The sequence below is a fragment of the Saccostrea cucullata genome, unplaced genomic scaffold (assembly GCF_032062105.1).
Source record: "Saccostrea cucullata isolate Sc308-1 unplaced genomic scaffold, CSIRO_AGI_Scuc_v1 ctg831, whole genome shotgun sequence".
NCBI lineage: Eukaryota > Metazoa > Mollusca > Bivalvia > Ostreida > Ostreidae > Saccostrea > Saccostrea cuccullata.
Window position 1 is genome coordinate 113967 of NW_026922867.1, and position 23853 is coordinate 137819.

The 23853-nt window shown below is 31.7% G+C and overlaps 2 long non-coding RNA genes across 3 annotated transcripts; one reads left to right on the plus strand and one right to left on the minus strand.

Annotated features, from left to right (window-relative positions):
• Nucleotides 1-1093: 1093 nt before the first annotated feature.
• On the minus strand, nucleotides 1094-16169 carry LOC134262626 (uncharacterized). 2 transcript variants are annotated; one of them, XR_009991049.1, is made up of 6 exons: nucleotides 16115-16169; nucleotides 15796-15862; nucleotides 10186-10253; nucleotides 9836-9934; nucleotides 8959-9118; nucleotides 1094-2530 (listed from the first exon to the last, which is right to left on the minus strand). It is a non-coding gene; the product is annotated as an uncharacterized LOC134262626 (long non-coding RNA). The 2 variants fall into 2 exon arrangements; XR_009991050.1 differs by lacking the exons at nucleotides 15796-15862; nucleotides 16115-16169 and adding an exon at nucleotides 14604-14701.
• On the plus strand, nucleotides 11619-12427 carry LOC134262625 (uncharacterized). The gene is made up of 3 exons (XR_009991048.1): nucleotides 11619-11674; nucleotides 11874-11948; nucleotides 12392-12427. It is a non-coding gene; the product is annotated as an uncharacterized LOC134262625 (long non-coding RNA).
• Nucleotides 16170-23853: the final 7684 nt, after the last annotated feature.

Sequence of the window (23853 nt, forward strand, 5' to 3'; positions counted from 1 at the left end):
GTATATATTTGTTGACCTGGTACTGTAGCATGTATAGGATATGAAGGGACAATGCCTATTAAAAGCAAGAGTCCCATGGGCCATATTGCTCATCCGAGAAGCTTTGACCATGCTGTTTTATTCCTAGTTTTCCCCCTTGTAATACATATTGTTACCCCCCATCCCCACCCCCTACCCCAAGGGGTCATGATTTCAACAATTTAAAAATCTACACTATCCCAGGAACCTTCCACATAATTTTCAGCTTTTCTGGCACAGTGAGTCTTGAAGAGAAGATTTTAAAAGATGTTTTCTGTATATTTCTCCGAAAAACTTCGAGACCTTATTGTGTCCCCCTCCCATCCCCAAACCAAGTCGTCATGATTTGAATAATTTAAATTTGCATTAACCCAGGATGATTCCCATATGAAGTTCAGCTTCTCTGGCCCAGTCATTCTTGAGGAGAAGATTTATAAAATAATTTTCCTATATATTTCCAAGTAAAACTTTGATTCCCAATTATAGCCCTGCCTAACCCTGGGGGGTCATGATTTGAACAATTTAGAATCAACACTACCCCAGGATGCTTACATAAGTTTAACCTTTTCTGGTCCAGTGGTTCTTGAGAAATTTTTACAAGACCCCACCCTATTTTTGCCTTTTCTTGATTATCTCCCCTTATTCTTACTACTACTTAAAAAATAAATAATCTATCTTCTAGTGATTCTCCTTTATATCTTCCTGTTTCAACTCTGAATGGAAAAATTCCACATACAAATTGAACAAAAATCGATTTTTAAAATTTTGAAATATTCAAAGTACATGTAGTTTAAATCAATATTAAATTGTTTTGAAATCTTTAAACAAATGTAATTTTTGTAGGTGTTTTATCTTTATTAACCCATACTTTAAAGTAATTCACATTCAAATTCAACTATTTCAGAGTTAAATTATCTATTATAAATATGTTCACAATTGAATTCACCTATTCAAATAGAAATGAATAATTTGCAACAAGCTATATTTATTATAATCATTTAATTTCAAAATAAAAACACATTTTGTTATGCTAAAAACAAAACACTATTTTTCTTTAATCAAGATATTACTGGGGTGAAATTCATTAAATGCTACCATAAATTGATCAACAATGCTTATTTTCAAATACTTACTTAAGTCTTAGGCCTAGAAAAAAATGTTTGTTTCCGCTTTCCCGACCCACCCTAATTTATAGTGCGAACCCCAATTTTTTTTTAATGCTTTTGTCCCTTGAAGTGCAAGATTTCAACCAGGGACTTATAACCTCCTCAGCTTTGCAAGCTTTTCAAGCCAGAAAGAAGTTTAAGTCACCTTTCTATTATAAGTTTAAGTCACAAAAATGCTTGAAAACACCATGTCTTGTCATTGATGTTACTTCTATACACCTTTTGAATAAAGAAGTAAAAAAAATTCAAAAAAAAATTGCCTACCTACCTACCTACCCTACATTTTTTCACCCTGAAAGCAGAAACAAACATATTTTTTTTCTAGGCTTTTTAGGAGAAATGTTATCATGAAAGTTTTGAACATATTATAACATTTTACATATTCAATCATAAACTTATCAACAATGTGAATGCATTTTTTTTACTTTATATCATTGCATTGAAAAATTAGTATTCAATCATTAAATACTTGCTATATGTTTTTTGCAAACATAAATTCTTATATTAGATTAGCATAAACAAGAAATATGTGAGCCAATGCTCACTACTAATACCCCTGCTCTGATGTGAATGAACACTATCATGTTAATATACACAAGTTCAATTACAGGCAAATGCACAGGAAAATATGAAGTTGACATCAGATTCCTATAAAAATTAATCCCACCATATGGCATGCCTCAACATAGAGTTTACTAAAATTTCAAGCATCTCCAAGTTAGTTAATGAGGATTTGTTATATACTGTATATGAAACGGACAGACACACAGACAAATAGGAAGTTGACATCAGATTTTAACAAACATACATGTATATCCCACCATATGTCTTGCATCAGAAGAGATTGTGTTAAAATTTCAAGCATCGGCTACGAGTAGTTGCTGAGAAAACTGCGATGAAATTTGTTTTGAATTAAACGGACAGATTACAAACAGGAAGTTGACATTGGATTTGAACATAAATGTATCCCACTGTATTGCATGCCTCAGAGAAGATTCTGTTAAAATTGTAAGCATCTGCAATGAGTAGTTGCTGAGAAAACTGCAACGAAAATTTGTTTTGTATGAAACAGACAGATGCACAGACAAACAGGAAGTTGACATCAGATTACATACATAAATGTATCCCACCATATGGCATACTGCAGAGAAGATTCTCTTCAAATTTCAAGCAGGTAAAATTACCTAAAGTATATATGGTTCTTGTTAATTTTATTAAGATCATGGAAAAGGTATCCTTTTCATCAGAAGATTCTTCCTTTTTGGAGTCTCAGTACAGAGAGGGCATGAAAGTTGCTTCACAGAGTGATCCAATGGTTTTAGAGTCCTCTAAGAAGCTTCAAGTTCCTGTAGAAAAGATAATGGTAATGTTTACATGTACAAATGCGTACATAGCAATCTACATATATATAAATATATGTTTGCAAAATCATTATATTTGGCAGACCGCAGAGCTACAGTCCCACCCCTTAAAAAAACTTCACATTTGTTGTACACAAAAAAGTGTGCTCAGTTTCTCAATTTTTTTCTACATGTTTTGAAACGTTCATCTCAAAATATTACTGTCTCTTACTAACATATCCTTTCATTGTTACCAAATAAAGCACTATACTTATAAATAAGTCTTTCCACCATCCTGTGGAGAGATCTCTTGAAATGCTTATGTTTATTATTATTTTGTTTCTGGAGATGTTTGGAAAGCATAAGACTTATTAAAACAACTTTATAGTTCATGATATAACCTCCCATATTTGATCTTTGACCCCTTCTGAAGCTATTACCCCTAATGCAAGAAATGCTTGTTATTGCTAACTTCTTTGAAACCATAAACTGCAGAGATTTGAAACCTTTGGCAATGTCCATGACCACTTGAGACTACATTTCAACCTATTCATTACGAAATATTTACATTTCCAATGTCTTTGTCCAAGATAAAATTACAAATTGTAAATGTACTTTATTTCCCTATCAATGCATGGGCGCAGATCAAAAAAAGACATGCAGGGTGGGACAAAGAGCTAAACGGAAGCACGACTTGGAGCATGTGGATTGTTAGAAGTCAAAGCATGTAAATATGAGGAATAACTGTCAGATTTTTAATTTCGTCATGATGATCAATCTATTGGCTTGCATGATTATTTTTTGCAAATTATCAAGCAAGCCAATCAATTGATCACATCATGAAATTGAAAAAAAGACAAAATCTTTTAATTTTACAAATAATTAAAAATTTTCAAAACGTGAAGTCATAGAGCCATGGTAACAACTGCACAAAATTTATTGACCTTTGTCTTTAAAATTAATACAAATCTCAAGGTCTTTCCAAAAATGAGAAATTAACCTTTTTAATATCTCTTTTGTCTTTAAAGATATACTATTTGTCTGTTTATCCTTAATATGTACTCTTAAAAGTATTTCCAAGGTATTATTCTTGTCCCCTAAGATTGACCCTTTTAAAAGTTATTGCCCAGATTTGCCCTTTGTATGAAAATCCTTGTTATAGAAACTGTAGACCATAGAGACACGAAACCTTCAATGATGTCTTAAGGTTTTTCAATCACATCTTCAGGTTAAAAGTGTGAAAGGATCTGATGACCCCTTCTATGAGTTATTGCCCTTTAACTTCCTTGCACTTGTATATTAAAAATTATAACTTTAGAATGAAAAGTAGTAGAGGCATGGAGTTAATTGCGATGTGGCCCTTAACCTTGAAATTTATTCAAGATCAATGATCAAAGTCTTTCCAAAATTTTAAAAATTTTGATTTTTTCTATTCTTTAAGCCACTTTGGTTTCTTTTTCATGGTATTTTAAATGAGTTAGATATAAAACAAGAAGCCCTGTGGCCACAGCGCTCACCTGAGCACACTGGCTAGGAAAAAGCACCAGATCAGAACTAAAGTTTACTGAGCTAAAGGGGGGGGGGGCTTAAATTTTAACCTCCCAGGGGGTCATGATTTGAACAAACTACAATCTACACTACCTGAGAATGATTCCATATAAATATCACCAATCATGGCTCTGAAGTACTTGAAAAGAAGATTTTAAAAAATTTCCCTATTTATTCCTATGAAAAACTTTGATCGCCCATTTTGCCCCCACCCTACCCCCCCGGGTCATGATTTGTTCAAACTTGAATCTGAGGATGATTCCACATTAGTTTTATCTTTCCTGGCCCATTGTTTCTTGAGAAGACGATTTTTAAAGATTATTTTCTATATATACCTATGTAAAACTTATAACGGCCATTATGGCCCCACCCTAGCTCCAGGGGTCATGATTTGAACAACCTTGAATCTATACTACCTGAGGATGATTCCACATGAGTTTCATCTCTCCTTGCCCAGTGGTTCTTGATAAGAAGATTTTTTAAAATGCCATTAATTTTTCACTAATTCATAATTATCTCCCCTTGGAAAAGGGTGTTGCTCTGCATTTGAATAAACCTTAATCCCTTTTACCCAAGGATACTTTGTGCCAAGTTTGGTTGAAACTGGTCCAGTGGTTCTTGAGATGATGAAAATTTGAAAAGTTAAAAAACGACCATGACAACAAAGACGACGACAGACAACGAACAAATTTTGATCAGAAATAAAATTTAAATTCATAGAATCCTAGTTGTTTATAACAGCCTTCCTGTCCCTGAAATTTATTTCATCAAAAATTTTGCCTATTTTACTACCATTTTGTTTTTCAATATATGATTCGGTCAAGTTGGCTTCGTACAGATGTAAACTATAAGAGTACATGTACTTGATAGTGGAGTAAGGACGATTTTGAAATATAGCTACTGTGCAATTGAATTTGGAAGAATCCACAACCCCATACACTTTTTTGTGCGCAAAAATAGAGTTTTTTTCAATGGCAGACACTGTAACTCTCCAGTCTGTCAACATATTTTTTGGAGAGCTACAGCTTTGTAGTTATAAATATGAATATAACTCCTAACCCAGTGCACAAACTTTCATTCAAACTGAAAATAATTTGAACTTTTTCTGACACGTAATTTCCATACATGTATATGCTTGTACAATGAAAGAAATACTTAGTTAATTTAAATTGTCTTCTAATTAAGCACTTGTCCTGATTACTTAAGGGTCAAAATCTTCTTTAAAAAAAAAAATATGTGCATTATACTTAAGTTGTTATTTTACAATTACAATTTACAAACTGCAGCATGAAATTTTTATAGACGAATACGGTATATTACAATTTTCATTACTTTTTTATATTGAGCTAAACTTTTTGCAGAACTGGATAGGTAACAGGAGGAGGAAGGACATCACTCAGCCTAATGCCTCTGTAAAGACTATAAGAGGCCCAAGTGCCTATAGTGTGTTTGCCAAAACCATTCAAAGAGGTGTGTTGGAAGACATTATACATTGTTTAAAACTTGTGAACATATATGCAAAAAAATACATATTATACCCCATGATGGAAAAGTGGGAGGGTATATAGTAATCGGTAATTCCATCCGACCTTCCATCTGTTACTCTTTGGGGTACCCATCTCTTATCTGCAACTCCTCTCATACCACTGAATGAAATTTGATGAAAGTTTCAAAGAATCTTTATTACATATAGCCATTGTGCACCTCCTATTTTAGTTTTTGATCCGACACATATTTTGGGTTTCCCTGCTACAGCAAAACATGGACTTTGCCATTAATATGGAGGCGGGGGTATAATTTATTGAGTTCATCGCTCACAGTACCTCTAGTTTGGTGCTTAATTTTGATCATCATTATATAAAATTAATAATTTACAATTTACATCATCATATTTCTCAATGAACCCTCGGTCTCTTTAACTTTTGAGAGGACCCATATTCATGGTCACAAAATATAATAAACAACTAGAGGTACTGTGAGCTGTGACTATATACCCTCCCGCTTTTCAAGCGGAGGTATAATAAAAACAGAAAATGTAACACAATCATGATGCATGAAATCATGTACACTTAGTTAAAGTTATTCATACCATATAAAAAAACATTCACTAGCATAGCCCAGTGGTTAGAGTATATTCTCTGGAGTCATGAAATAAGGAGTCAATCCTTACATTGCAGGTTCCAATCCCATTTAGGGAATTGGATATTGGTCCTTCAAACGAGACCGTATAAACCTAGGTCTGAATTATTTATTCATGTCCCCATCTGAAATTGGGAAATATTAAATTTGGTCCTTCCATTCCTCCATCATTAAATGTAATTCTGTTTGTCCGTAACACTTATGTTTCCATCAGATATCTTAAGAACCCTTAGAGCTTTTGCAATGAACCTTTAAACCATAACTCCCCTAGCAAGATCATTATTTTATTATAGTTCATAAAGATCAAGGTTATAAATTCATTCATTCTTTATTTTTTCACAGGATCTATGTCCAAGGAATCTTATTTAAGGCACATATCAGCCTCCTGGAGATCATTATCTCCTGAGCAGAAAAATGACTTCTCTCTAAAGGCATCCGAGGAAAGGAAGGGAATAACAAGTGGTTTAGATAAAGACAAATTCATAACCAGGAACTTGAAATCTATCACCCATTCAGTAAGTTCAGTTCATTTATTAGAGCACATTCAACTGTTAATAGAAACAAGAGGCCCATGGGCCACACCGCTCACCTCAGCACTAAAGGTAGGAAAAAGTAGAAAATGGTTTCTTATTGGAAAGTTTAAATCCAAAAGAAGACCCATGACCAATCATAGATTTGCTATTTTTTAGAAAATGATTTTTAAAGAATTTTCCTATATATATCTTCAAAAACTTTGGTGGGCCATTTTTACCCCGCCCTAACCCTGGGAGTCATGATTTAAACAAATTTGAATAAACACTACTTGAACATGCTTCCATATAAATATGATGAATTTTGGCTTTGTCATTCTTGAGAAGATGTTTGAAGAATTTTCCTATATATTTCTATGTAAAACTTTGGTCTGCCATTTTGGCCCCGCCCTAACCATGGGGGTCATGATTTGAACAAACTTGAATCTACACTACCTGAGCATGCTTCCATATAAATATGATGAATTATGGCTTTTTCATTCTTGGGAAGAAGATTTTTAAAGAATTTCCTATATATTTCTATGTAAAACTTTGATAGGCCATTATGGCCCCGCCACCTCCAGGGGTTACGATTTGAACAAATTTTAATCTACACTACCTGAGCATGTTTCCCCATAAGTTTCATCTCTCCTGGCACAGTGGTTCTTGAGAAGAAGATTTTTAAAATATGCCACCAAATCTTCATTAATTCCCAATTATCTCCCCTTGAATGAGGGCCTAGCCATTCATTTGAACAAATTTGAATCCCCTTCACCCAAGTATACTTTGTGGCAAGTTTGGTTGAAATTGGCCCAGCGGTTCTTGAGAAGAAGTGGAAAATATGAAAAGTTTACAGTTTGACGGACAGACAGACGCCGGACAAAATGTGATCAGAAAAGCTCCCTTGAGCTTTCAGCTCAGGTTAAAGCTCAGTTGAGCTAAAAAGGACCCAATGGGTCACAATTCACAGTTTTACGTGTCACTTAATTCTCCCTTCTTATATAATCATCATCAGCAAGGTTAAATTTTCCCAGTCATACTTTTTCATTGGAATTAATGTAGATCAAAATCTTCCCATACTTAAAGACACCTATGTGTTTCATAAAACACTTATCAACATCACATTTTGATTCTGTTGTCCTTATTTATTTATTTAATTTTTTTAGCATTTACTACCTACACAGACATAAAATTCTAAATAACATATAATTCTTTTTACTTTAAAGGAAACCAGAAGTCTCTGTCGAGACTGAAGCTCTACTGGTTTGAACTTATAGAAAGGAAGAGAAAAGTACTAAAGCAGCTGGGATTTGAAGCCTCACAATAGCAATAAATAGAATAATGATCTTTGATAAAGTCTCTTTATGTTCTTAGTGTAGTCTACTTGTGTGCCAAGTTATATTGAAATCAGACCAAAACGGTACGAGGAGTAGCATTTCGAAACAATTTTACAGATATTTCTATTTTTCTTAACCAGGACAACACCGTTCATTAAATCAAAAACCAATATAAAGATTTATGTATCTTAGAGTATTCTACTTGTGTGCCAAGTTATACTGAAATCAGACCAAGACTGTGGGAGGAGTAGCATTTTGAAAGAATTTCACAGAAATTTCTATTTTTATTAACCACAGCAACACCGTTCATCGAAATCATAAACCGATACTCAGAATAATGTATCTTAGTGTATTCTACTTGTATGCCAAGTTATACTGAAATCAGACCAAAACTGTAGGAGGAAAAGCAATTTGAAAGAATTTCACAGAAATTTCTATTTTTAGTAACCACGGCAACACCGTTCATCAAAATCAAAAACCCATGTCCAGAATTATGTATCGTGGTGCATTCTACTTGTGTGCCAAGTTATATTCAAATTAGACCAAAACTGTAGGAGGAGTAGCATTTTCAAAAATTGTTTACAGACAAACGGACAGACAGATAGCTAGACAGCTGGACAGACAGACGGACGCTGGACGCATTACTATCGCATAAGCTCTTCTGGTCTCTGACCAGTAGAGCTAAAAATGGCATATAAAATAACAATTAATATATTATGTGATTTGGTGCATGGCTAAATAAAATATGATATCACACTTTTTTATGTTTAATTTTAGCTGTTGAATTTTTAGAGGTGTGTCTTTTATAGGTGTTTAAGTAAGTTTATGACTTATTCAAGGTATTCAAATCAAAAAATTATCATCAGTTTGACCAAAAAAAAATTGTTAAGTACAGACTTACCTTAGTTATTTTATTTTTTTAAGTGTAAACTCCTCAGTGGGCTTGGCGTTGAAATTGGTGGCTTGGCATTTTATGAAGGTAAACCTACCATATTTGGATCCCCAAATGGATTAACATACTTCTCCGACATAAGAAGGCAAGAAGAATTCCATTTTGCCACCTGTGGAAGACCAGGTAAGTATTTTTTAACACTAAAAGTATTAAACCCTTTTACAACTTTTAAATAATTATTTTATTTTACATATCAACATTGATAATATTTCCAATTTACATAGCTGACAGAAAAACTAAAAGTGAAGACAGTTGTTCAAGCCTAAAAGAAGAAGTACGCAAAATTTTCTCTCACGCTTGGAGTAAGTTTGATTGATTGCATACCGTTTAACGTCCCTCTCCAGAATATTTCACTGATATGTAGAAATCACCATTGCTGGTGAAGGGCTGCAAATTTAGGCCTATGCTCAGCACTTACGGCCTTTGAGCAGGGAAGGATCTTTATCGTGCCACACCTGTTGTGACATGGGGCCTTGGTTTATACGGTCTCAACCTAAGAACCACCCCATTTAGTCACCTTTTAAGACAAGCAAAGGGGTACTGAGGACCTATTCTAACTTGGATCCCCATGGAGCAAAGAGTAAGTTTTACAATGATTTTTTTTCCAATTATAAAATCCAACTTGCACATTCTTAAGTATGTTATGGCCGATATTTTCCTTACTAATTGGTCTTCTCAATACTTTCTTTAATCATTGACCCTCTCTTTCCTGCCCTCTGTTTGAAGTTTTCTTGTTTTATTACTTGTTATCCTTTACTTTCAATATTAGTCTCAGCTGGTGGCTCTGGTAATGCTCCACCCTACAAGAAAATCATATGCAACATACCTTATGGTTTCCATCTTTCTGGACTTCCAGTCAACATATTCAAAGATCCAAGCTGCATGCATAAAGAGGACCTCCTCAAAATTATAGACAACAAGGAGGCTATAAAATTTGAAAAACTGTAAGTACTTATTCTGTAAATTGTTTCACATTATAATGAACATTAACTCTTTTGCTGATATACTTCTGAATAGTTACAGTATAATTATTTAATACATCTTGTATAACAGTGCATTTACATTTTCTCCTATTCAATGAAGCTAAAATATATAACTTTTAGATGATAAAAATATACAATGCTTTCCAAATAAGTGTGATCCTTCTTGGTCAAATGATTCTCTAAAGATACTCACAGTAGGCATGGAAAATTTTACTTCTGTTTTATATTTGCATGCAAGGCTTTCATCCTCATCATAAGTGGCTGGAATTAAAACAGAGCAAATTCATAAAAATCTGTTAAATTGGGTCAGGGCTAAATCAAAACATCTAGGGCAAAATTGTTTGCACCCTTAAAAGGTAAAAAATTTGTCAGGGCAAAAGAAGCCCTGTATAGATTATAGATTATTCAAAAAACCTATTTAAAATTCTATCACAAAATGTAGTGTCACCCTATATCCAATATGATATGATTTAAATAAAATTGACACTACCTGAATTGAACAAACTTAACACTATCTTAATTGAACAAACTTGACACTACCCAATAAGATGATCATGGAATTGTAAATGTTTAAAAAGATGACTGAACATGGATGATGATACTGATAGTCAATGGATAAATTCATGTGGTTTATTTATTCTTATTTGATTGTGATTTTAAAATATCTAATTTCATTCAATTCAAGAAAATAAAATAAAATCATATAAATGCATAGTGTTGAACCTGTTCAAAAGACAGCAGCAGAATATTCTTTGGACCCCCCGTGCCCTGAAGCCGACTCTGTAGCAGGTATATGGGAAAGTTTTTTATCAATGCTCCTTTATAAAATTTATTTTACTCTAACTCTATTTACATGTATTGTTAATTATCAAAATGAAATCGCCAATATGTCATTCTTTATATGAATTGAACTGACCTGTAACAGAAAAATTTACCTTTTTCACCCCCACAGATTCACAAGTGCTCAATGACATGAGTACCAAGACTACATGTAGCCCTGAAGCAACTGAGTCTGCAGGAGGTAAATTTAAATTTACAGGATCAAATCAATCCTCAACACAAAAATGGTTTAGATTTAATGACATGTTCATGTATATTCCTGAATTTTTTTTTTATGATCATCATTGTTAAAATTATTTTATACTACCTTACATTTTCATGTTCATTGTTGAAAGCAGGGCCCTTTGAGATGTTATTTCAAATTTGTTATAACAAATCAAATTTGTTAAAAAAAAATTTTTTGAATCCATTATAACAAATTCATAAATACATTTATATAGGCCTAAATAGTCAAATTTGATTATAAATGACTGCCTTAATTCGCTATAACAAATTTTAGAATTTGTTACAACAAATTAATTCATTAAAATGAATTCAAGAAATTGTTATAACAAATCAAATTCTTTCTTACAATTTTGACAATGTGTAATATTGAACTCAAATTTATTTTTTGATAGATCCAAAATAGGCTTCAATATATTTGATATTTACATCTGTTTATTCTATCTCTGCTAAAGACCTCTCACACAAACACACCCTCTCTCTCTCTCTCTCTCTCTCTCTCTCTCATCAATTCAAAATCGTTACTTATTTGTTATTACTCAAATTGAAAATATTTTACGAAACAGATGACTCTACTTCAGCACTCTTGATGGATCTTGGCTTGGGTGAAAAAGAATTAGGTTGGTCAAAATCACATCATTATTTAAAATCTGTTTTGATACTTAGAAGCATTTTATCTAAATCAGATATCACAAAATTATGGTGATATCACAAATATCATGGACATTTTATTTCACTTAGGAAGTCAAATAATTCTTCTCTTCTTTAATTTTACTTCAATTTGGAGTCGCATACATATTTATTCATTCATTTTTATAGAGGAAGTAAATGAGGTGGAATTGTTGGAGGAATACCTATCAACCACCAAAATTATGAAAGAATTGGAGCAGACATGTAAGTAAAGAAATTTTCTGGACACAACATGCACAAGATTTAGTAATTCTATCATGGTGTATGACTACTGTCCTATAAAAAACTTAATTTTATGACAAATGAGATTTCAACTATTTCATTGTCAACTCTATTTTTGAAGTAATTGATATGAATGCAATAATATTGCCCTAGCACCAAACTTCATCTCTATATGGTTCTTACTATCTTCCAATGTATTCAAAGCTTAAATGCATACTGCTACAAGTACAATTTTTAAAGCATTTAGATGTTTTTCGTATTCCGAATGAACGCTCTGTCTAACTGATCAATACAGCTGGTGTGACCAGTCAAAAGAGATGCTCACTCCTCCCAGGCACCTGATCTCACTCTTTGTTATCTACATGTATTGTAAATCACTTTTTCTAAATTAATATTTAAATTTTTTACATTGATGTGTTCAATAGTGAAAAGAAAGACAGAACTGGCTGAAAAAATTCAAGGTAACTGTGTTAAAATATTTTATTTATATAGGTATTATGTATATCAATTAATATGGTTTATAATTACATTAATTTATAATTTATGTTTTGGGGTGTGAAAAAATGCTGTTGTTTGATTGGACAGAAAAATAATTACGTGTACTTGATGTACATTTTTAGCAACTTTCGGTTATCGTTCTTGACTTCCATATTTAGAAATCGTCCAGACCTGATGAAAATGTAAAAAGTTTTTGACAACAAAAATGACGGCACAACAAAGATGACGGAAAAATTTTGATCAGAAAAGCTCACTTGAGCCTTTGGCTCAGGTGAGCTAAAAAATATCGAGATTTCACTTTTGTAATATTGATGTTTTCCTATTTCTATTGATTTACAGTGAGAAAAAAGACAGGAGTAGCTGAAAAAACGCCAGGTAATTGTGTTAAAATAATTTATTTACTGTAAAAGCATAAATATTCTTGGGGGATTAAATTTTGTTTATTTCGTTGTTAACAATTTTCAACGAAATTAAATCCCTTACAAAATTTAAATGACTATACACTGAACAGGGTTACTTTCAAAACAATGAAATTTAATGCCCATGAAAATCTTTTAGATAACAAATCAACGAAATTTTATCCCCCAAAAAATTTGTGCCTTTATAGTATTTAAGCATTAACATGATTAAGGTATATCAACCTTTGGAGGCAAAATTAAAATTTTAGTTTGTCTGGAATTGCCTCTCGCCTTCTTAAAATGTCCCCTCCTGAAAAAAATTTATGGACCAAAAGTAGGAAGATTTTTTTTTATTTAATGGAATTTTTTGCCCATTACATGTATCACATTCACCATATGAAACACTTAAATATATGTCAGATCTATGTAAAATTTGTGTATTTTTCTTAATTGTCAGAAAATGTATTTACTGTATACTGAGATTTTTATAAAAAATCAAAAAAATTTCTTCAGTTAAAAAAAAAATCCCCACAGGCACAAATTCGATCCAAACAAACAATTTTTTAAGGATGACCTAATCATAAATAATTAAACTGATGATTTATTTTCTGTTTCACATGCAGAGCAAGGCAAGGCAGAAGTAGCTGAAGTAGTGCCAGGTAATTGTGTAAAAATATTTTATTTATATAGGTATTAGGTATATCAATTAATATGGTTTATAATAACTGTAATGAATGAAGTAGAATAATTTAACAGTATCATAAATAATTAAACTGATGATTTATTTTCTGTTTCAAATGCAGAACAAGGCAAGGCAGAAGTAGCTGAAGTAGTGGCAGGTAATTGTGTAAAAATATTTTATTTATATAGGTATTAGGTATATCAATTAATATGGTTTATAATAACTGTAATGAATGAAGTAGAATAATTTAACAGTATCATAGATAATTAAACTGATGATTTATTTTCTGTTTCAAATGCAGAGCAAGGCAAGGCAGAAGTAGCTGAAGTAGTGGCAGGTAATTGTGTAAAAATATTTAATTTAGGCCATCCTCAAAAAAATGTTTGGAATTGCCGCCTGGGTGTTATCAGACCCAGGAGGGAGGGAGGGAATTTATTTATTTTTTTTTTTTTTACACAATGAACAGTGGTGATTTTCCTTAATTTCCCTCTTTCTTTTATTTGATTAATTTCATTTTTGTCTAATTAAAATATATACAGAACGGTACTCAAGTATCAATCTTTCTTTGATGTTAGATTTTCTTATCTATTAAAAGTCAAATGTCAGCGTCAAACTTTTTTCTTTATTTAAAAAATCTTTTTAGAACAATTTCTTCATAAATCTTTTTAAAACAATTTCATGACTGTATTTCATAGCATTTCTCATTGAAATTTAACCCTTCGTTAAGACAACCTTTACAAAGTATGAGAACCACACAAAATTAGTTGGAATGTTGTGTGGAAAAACGGGAGGGGGTGCTTGGTATTTCTAAAGTCAGTGTTCACCACGAATCAGTTTTAACATTAGGTTTCAAAGACTTGTCATATTGACAACATTTTTTCTTTTGTGTTTTGGAATAAACATTTCTGACCTGTGTAATTTTTTAACATGGAAGCCTGGAACTGTGCAATCATCTATAACTTCAACATGACAGACTTTTCCTAACAAGTTCAAAGGGCAATCTATTACAAAAGCTCTTTTCAGGTATCGGTGTATCATTCCATTTAATTTTTTATTCACCTTTTATTTTTATGAAGATGCATAAATGTTCTGGTCTTCGACGCTTGAATGTTTTCACATCTAATGATCCAACTTGGTCTGACATTTTGGCGGCTTTCATTTTGTCAAATGGCCACCTACATTAATTCCCTATATCATAAATACTAAGAAGAAAGCGTTTTATTGACCCGTGTTGTTAAATTTATGGAAGCTCAAACCCGACTACAAAAATCTATTTCGAAGAACGAATTAACTTGTAAAAAGCGAAGTCAGACATAGGACGGTAAAAAAATATTTCCAATATTTTGCCAATAAAATTTTTTGAGCTGGGGTATTTCAAGGAGGCGAGCGGCAATTCCAAACAAACTATAATTTTATTTTGGCCTTATATAGGTATAAGGTATATCAATTAATATGGTTTATAATTACTGTAATGTATGAAGTAGAATAATTTAACAGTATCATAGATAATTAAACTGATGATTTATTTCTTTATCCAAATTGTAACACAATGATTGTGTTCAATGTTCATTATTCCACTTATGAAGAATTAATAGAGCTACTACTGATTTCTTACCCTTTACTTTTAAATAAAGGGAAAACACTGTTCTTTTGAGCTTTTGACCTCGCAAAAGGAAACAACTTTTGCAAAGTGTGGATTGGACTAGGGTAAAGTGATCTTGTGTCGGACACGATCTAGAGTCTGACAATTTTGACGCTATTTTTAACAGACTTCCGATAATGAATCCACCCTATTTTGTGATTGACTGAATCAAGTAATTCTTAATCTATTAAGAGTTGTCTTTCTTTATCGAAAGACGATGTTGCTGTGTTCATGACGTTTGACCTTAGGAAGCACTTACTAATCACAGGGGAATTCGAAGACCTGCTCGGTAAAATTTCGATAAATCAAATGCTTGGAACTTATCACATCGTGGAAAAGAATTTAATTTGAAAGTTGAAATTAGGCTTAAACTATGCAGTAAACATCGTAAATACACAATTATAAATTGTTTATGAAATATTTAATTTAATTCTTTTTCGAAGAAATTAAGTTTGGGTGCAGTGACTCAATTTGATCTTGAGTCTGACAGTAAATTTTTGCTATTCGATGTTAAGTCGGACACTATCAAAATTTATTATGAATCTTATGCATACAAAAAGAAAACCTAGAGGTGTCCGACTCACGATCACTTTACCCTATAAACATTACCTAAGCAGGGGCATATCTGGCGTTTACAGCAATGTGGTGTTTAACATCATCTGGTTCATGATTGCATCTATTCAAGGATAAAAAAAATACACAACTAAAGATATTTATATGATTAAAAAAAACTTACAATTATTTTAAACTCATGAGTACTACAACATCTCATGTAAACAATGAACAAACTTCATTAGAGAGACTATTTACAAATGAAAAATATCTTTAAATTAAGTTCAAAATACTTCTCCATGCATGTTTATAATATTTGAATACTTATTTGTTACATACACAATGCTAATTGCAATTATGACAAAATTCTACTTACATTCTGTCATTCACGGTTTCACCCTCATAATTTTCCGCCAATAATTGCTAGCCGCGGTGTAGGGTGGTTTCGCGCCGATTACGTGTTCGCGCCGAGTGGTATCGCGCCGAGTGGTTTCGCCCCATTTATCTACAGGTATGGGTAGTATACAGAATGGCTTCCCCCCGATTACCTGTCAGGTAGCTTGTAATTAATTAAACCCAAGCGTTAATGTCGTGTTATGTGGGATAATTATCCCAATTTGTGTTAATACATTTTGTGAGGCCATTTTTAGCCAAATTATAACTATTTGAACAGATTTGACTGTCTTATTTGGAATAATTTAGGACTGGATATTAAAATATATATATTAATTTCACAAATCGCGTTGATTTTTCAATGAAGGTTGTCATTGTTTTTCAGTTTATTTACAATATTAAATTATGTAGAACAAGGAAACTTCAAAGGCAATCAATCTTTCAATACAGACACATCAGTAATTCGAAAATAGAATAATATTCTTCATTTAAGCACTCATACAGATAGAAATTTTTGAAAACTTCAAAGCTAATATATATAATATACATGCGGGGCGAATCCACTCGGCGCGAACAAGTGATCGGTGCGAAACCACTCGGCGCGAACACGTAATCGGAGCGAAACCACCCGCATTCCTAGCCGCTAAGGCACAAGAAATGACCAGCATGCAACACTGTGTCCCATGTGACATCACGAAAAATATTCACAATTATTTCCAAGCTTAACTTTTTCCAAAATATGAGAATACTTTTAATAAGAACTTAAAATTTTAACAACTAATAAAAATAAACTATTTCAGTAAATACCAAAATTCTAAATCTCATACAAATTTAAATATATGTAAAATCTCTGTCAAGTGGAATCATTAAGTTCAACGCTAAAGGCCCCCGGTTCAAATACCGTTAAATGCAACATTTTATTTTTTTTATGTTAACAAACAATAAAATTTTCAGTATAATACTTCCCCTCTTAAAAAATACTTTCGTTGGAATACTTTATTGTCCCTGTCAATACATTTCTTTCATTTTTTTCAGAGAACAATGCTGGGCACAGTAAAAAAAAAATATACAGATAAAATTCATTTTTGTAATATTGATGTGTTCCTATTTCTATTGATTTACAGTGAAAAGAAAGGCAGGAGTAGCTGAAAAAACGCCAGGTAATTGTGTTAAAATAATTTATTTATCGAAGCATTAATTAATTAAGGCATAACAAGTCATATGTTTTTAATTAATGTAATGTATGAAGTAGATAATTTAACAGTATCATATGTGATTTAGCTGATGATTTATTTTCTGATCCAAAGACTTTCATTGGAATAATTAATTACATTTATTTCATCTTTTCAGAGAAAAATGCTGGACAGAGTAAAAAAAATGCAAAAAAAAACAAAAAACAGAAATTTTCAGGTCAGGATTTCATAATATTTAAAATATTTATTTATTTCTATTTATAAGTTTCAATGATTTCCAAAATGGTATAAAAAGATTTACTTGCTCCCTAGTTTATTGTCTAAATTCTAATTACAGAAAAAGAGTATTATGTTGATAAAATCCTGAAACAAAGAAAAAGAAAAAACAAAACAGAGTATTTGGTCAAGTGGTTGGGCTATGATGATCCCAAAGACCTCACCTGGGAGCCCAAAGAAAATATTCCAGCCCATTTACTTTTAGAACAAGATATATAGAGTGCATTTTTACTGTATGCTAGCTTCCATTTTTAACAATTAAAAAGAGGCCCAAAGGCCTGATAGGTCAGCTGAGCATCATGCAACAACTTTCCAATGATTGAATTTTGTCCATGTTTTAAACTAGATGCCAAGGCATTCACAATTTTGAAAGCATTATGCTCATCATGACATAACTATACACTTAGGCATTATTTAGTTTTGGGAGGCAAGGACTTTTTAATTCACAATTTTGTTTCCCTTAACCCATATATTTCATGTGCCAAAATTGGTTGAAATTGGCTCAGATGTTCCAGAGAAAAAGCTGAAAATGTTCAAAAGTTTACGACATATTGAGAACGTACAACTTACTAGGAATGATGATGCACAAAACAGATAACTTCTCACATTTTTTTTTATTTTAGCAAAGTTTTTTTTTTTGTAACGGCTCTAATATCTTATTATTACATAAAATTGAGAAAAACATGAAGTGGCACATGAAACATGTGTAATTTGAATATTTTTTTTATAAAAAAAAGTGTCTGTTGAAAAATTAAATATAATATGCACTTAAACTTTCCATTTTTCTAAATACAATCAGGACTTAAGTTAAATGTTATTCGACAAAAAAAATGACAAGAATTATTTGTATCCCCTATTCTGAAGTTAAAGTTGAAGACATATGTGAATTAATCTGCATGTTTAGGATGTAATTTCTATTTGTTCATGAAAAACAGAAATCAAATATGATTGATCGGAAGTAAAAGTTGTCACTATGTATTTTTTTCCTTTGCACATAACTCATCAGGTTTATCAGGTATGAGCCCTGAAAATATCCAGGATCTTTTTACTTTTTATAGCTCTGATTTCTACTCAATGTGTTCAGAATTGAATTATAGTATTTACAAATTCTCTTCAATATTCATGCAGGCGTACATTTACATTTTAAACTATCACCATCTTTACCTGTTTTTTTAAGAAGAATTTGGGGAAAAAAATTATAATTAGCCAATTGTCAGTAATTTTTATCATTGTAGATGTCCTTGTCTTTATTATCAGCTACATCTATATATTTGTATATTGACTTATTTATTGTCTTATATTTTCATTAATTTGTACATTGTATCTGATTACCAGTATTAAGTTATAAAATGAGCTTATCTTTTCTCATGTAAAGTGTATATATGTTTGATTGTTTCATTTCATGAAAATTATTTGAATAATAGAAGATATATAATGCTGTGTCACGTACTTCTAACACAATAAAAAACAGAAAAATTATTGATGTTTGCTTGTACAACTATCACTTACAGTGTATTTGGGAATATCAGGCCATTATCAAAAAATATTTTTGTTTGATGTACTCTAACCCGCATTTTTCAAACTGGATATTTATTATTTTTTTTATTTATTCATTTATGGTTTTCAGTATTGAACAGTCATAAAAATCACACTTTGAAATCTTTATTGATGTTTTAAAAAAATTAATTGGTAGGAACAATTTTGACAGTTTGGTTTAAATACATACAGAAATTATTTTCTATTGTTGGCCTTGTATACTCATAAATTATTTGACAATAGAAGTTCCATGTGTGAACAAAACAGAATTATGCCATGAGCACAGTCAATAAATGTTTTGTTACACTTTTTTCCATTGCATTTATTTTGTATTGGCCGGATTCCATGTTGTAAATTTCTTTGCCGGAATTGCAATTAAATGGTAATGTATGGTGAATTCCGTCATAGTCAAACACTAATACATGTAATGGCAAATAAGATTTAACATTAAAGCCCTGTGTTATTGAAAAACCTATGACACTTTGAAGCCTGTGGACTTAACATTTTTTTTTATTACTGGTTAAGTTTCATTTCAATACTAGTCATCTTAACATTTGAACCCCCCCCCCCCAATAAAAAAAAAACTCAGAATTTAATAAAAAATAGATGCTTTTTTTCAATTAAAATTTGAGTATTACATGTACCATATAGTGTCTGCTCAAAAGTTCAGTTCCAAGGCTCAATTTTTTTTAAATGTGGGTCAAACTCTTAGGTCAAAGTCAAAGGTCAAAAATATTTATACCATCTGAAAGGTTTGGTCAAAACAAGCATTCTGAGAGTATTGCATAAACAGTACATGTCTCTTCCGCGTTCCCATTTTTATTTAGGAATTGTCACTTTACAATACAGTATGCAAAATTTATTTTCTGGCTTAATTAAAAAATGTCACAATTCTGTCAAAAATCAATGAAGCCAAATGAAATCCAATCTTAATCTGTAACTTATCAAGATACACTCATATACTTAAATTCAGCTCCACATCTGCATGTGTTTAGAAATAAAGAAGCGGAAAACCAAATAGGACAGGCTGACAGTCAGACAGGGACGGACGGACAGAAGCAGGGAAAACCTATAGCCCTCGCCCGTATCACTGGACTAATTAATAAATACACAAGTGAAGTCAGCTGCAGATCTGTAGCCTAATGGTTTTATATATTTGTCCATGGTGATTTGTCTTTGTCTATAATGCAACAGATCTTGTAATGCAAAATTAAAGGTGCAATTTAGGGAGCAATATATTTTGCGCAATATTGGGGATAATTTTTTCCCTTTCTAGCATTGATCAGCCAACATCCCTTCACTCCCTCATTTAAGATACATTTTGTTGCCAATGTGTATATTTTATCTACCTTCTAACCATTTCTAGTTGTCTCTACGGTCAGTAAACTCGCTTCAAGTGATTTTCAGCAATTTAACAAATGATTTTAATCCAGTGAGCTCGAGTTTATCACGCGTAGAGACGACTACAATGAAACGCATTGAAGTGGTAAGATTTTCCTTTTGGATGGAACGTTTTGAGCTATTTTTAGATACGCCTATTTCTTCCGAAAGAAAAAAAATCGGTTAAATGATTCAATCGAATACCTGAAGAACAGCTTTTCTATAAATAAAATAGCCAATGAAATTGACGGCCTACATATAAACACCGAGTAAGCACGTGTTCGACTCATACATGTGCTATGCTAAATCCAATAACCATGATGAAAAATGAACGTGTCGTTATTGTGTAATTTACGTTCAAAAAAAGATCTCAGAACGTTTCAATCAAATGGAAAATTTTACCACTTCAATGCACTTCATTGTATAAATGGCTGGGAGGTGGATAAAATCTACAGTCCATTATAATATGATACTGTATAACTTAAGATAATGTACCTGGAATTAGGGGGGGGGGGTAAAAGATAGTTAATTAATTGACCAATGCTAGTATGTGGATAAATTCTCACAAAAAGTGTGCAAAAAATACATTTGCTCTCTAAATTGCACATTTTTTTTTTTTGCATTACATGATCTGTAGCATTATGGTCAAATATATATATATATATATATATATATATATATATATATATATATATATATATATATATATATATATATATATATATATATATATATATATATATATATATATATATGCAGCTAATGTGAAGTATGAAAGTTCGGGAGGTAATATATGGTGGAACCCCAAAAAAGGTCTTGTCACAAGGAATACATCTGTGAAATATGAAAGCCAAAGCTCCATCCATTCAATAGATTGACTAGGTTCAATGAGTTTTCCACTTAATTAAGTATAGTAGCGTGGTCCCTTTTTTGCCTACGGAATATACATGAAGGTATGGTATCAATTTTAGTTTTATTGTGTATAACAAAGTACTTTAAATTAACATTTTGTACCATTATTAATAATAACTTTGAATATAAAGTATTTATAAGGTTTCTTATATGACTAGCCCAAGATAGCTAATACCTGATGAATATTGTGTAATTGCTTCGAAGATGGTTAAATCCTTGTATTGACAAAAAACCCCACAATAATTGTTCCATTATATATTTCACTGATGAAACGAATGTATTTTACGATCATAATCCATAAATATTTCAGTTCTTTATTCCGTGGGACGTACATCCCATAAGCATCATGACTACAACATTGTATTTATCAATTACATACAAAGTACAGTAACATGTTATAAACTTACCAACTAGTAATACATACATTTATTATATAGCCAATTGATTTAAACATTAAACATATTTCTAATTGCTTATTCTGGAATATAAGCAATTAGTTCTCAATTTTAGTAGATTGCTTTTATGTCAGGCCTATGATACATAATTATATAATCGTGTCAATCAAAAACATTTCTCTAGTTTTCCGTCAATTTCTTTAGAATTACAGTGTTCTGCAAAAAGGTTTTACTAGGGATGGGTATCGCCAAAAATTTTGTATCGCGATAAATTACGATATTTCCATGGCACCTGATCCCACCTCTGATGTTTCGGAGGTCCGTGTTTGCTCTGCTCTTATTTTGTATATTTGTTTAATGGACGTTGAGATTGAATACTGTTCGTTATTTCCATATTCTTCTTCCAACAATATCACGATAATATCATGATATTTTAAAAGCAGTTTTTACCATGATTTTATAAATACGAAAAGTCATTATTATTCTAAAAATATGCGAGAAATACAAAATTTTACTATCTTGAAATTTGTATGTATATAAAATCAATTACTTTTGCCCTTCTCTTCACTTTTTACTTTTTTTTTAGATACTTTGTGTAATTGTAATTTGAAAGATTGAACGAATAAATGAATTATTTCTAATAAGGACCTAAAGACCTGTAATTAGTTCTTCGTATCACGATACGTATCACGCAACGAAAAATTCCGATGTACCGCTTTACCGATAAAATCGCACATCCATAGGTTTTACCTTCTTGTCTGGAATAGTATACAATTATTGCTGTTTTTGAGGTCAATACAATGATTTAGCCATCTGAGGAGTACAATATTCACCGAGCCCGAAGGGCAATAATTGTTTTATTATATGATTCACTCATTACTTGTTTGCATTTAATTAAGACATCGCCAAATACAAGAGAGAAGCAGAATTAAAATGTAAATACACTTTCTTAGTAGTATCAGTTTGAAATGTTTTTTTAAATCAATTTTAGATTCCGTGAAAAAAAATTATGTCAGTCTTTTTATAGGATAGATTCAATCATGTAATAATTATATATATATATTGGTAAACTATACTTATTTCAAACAAATCTGGCACAAAACTTCAGTGGATAGAAACATTGACTTTGTGCCAGTGGTCTTCTTAAAGCATGTATGTGTACAAATTCTCTTTTTTTTTCTCATGAACTTAGGATTCATTTCACATGAACTATTTTACCTGTGACAAGACCTTTCCAAATATACTATATTGTTTTCATCCAATGACCTTAAGATTGACCTCGATCATGAAGTTTGACCTACTTAAAAAATAATATTCGTCGAAAGAAAAGTAAAGAAAGGGATTTCATTTTACCCATGTATAGTCATGTTTATAATCTGTGACAAGGTCTTTCAAAATAAAATATTATTTGGGGGAAGGGGTTGGTTGGTTGTCCCTCCAACCTTAAACTTGGAGTTGACTTATCTTTTTTTCTATTAAGAAGGGTTAAGAGTTTCATAATTGTCAATAGTCATGTGCATTAGCACAGGCCTGTCACAAGATGTTATAGCATGCTATGACTTTTGTCCCATTGTCTTTGACCATGATGTTTTATATTACTTTTTAAAATTTTAACTTTGGTGATTACTTTTGAATGATACATTTATAAATAATTGACAATGCCATCCCATCCAAATACGGACATCCAAAACATCAGATCAGGTGCTATATTGAGGAATGTGCATGCCCTGCTGAAGGGTCGCATCAGCCCGGATCGGGGAAAAACGCCTGAAAATCACTCGTCATTTCAGTGCATAAATATTGTAATGGATTAACAGTATGAAAAACGTCAATTAGATTTTGACTACTGCTGAAAAGTGAAAAGACTAAAGGTGATTGACCAGTTTGGGGTATTGTTGTATTAATTCTGATTTTAGGGCGCATTAATTTTTTGCACACTTTGTGAGAATTTCTCCACATACTAGCATTTGTCAATTAATTAACTATCTTTTACTCCCTAATTCTAGTTCCATCATCTAAGTTATACAGTA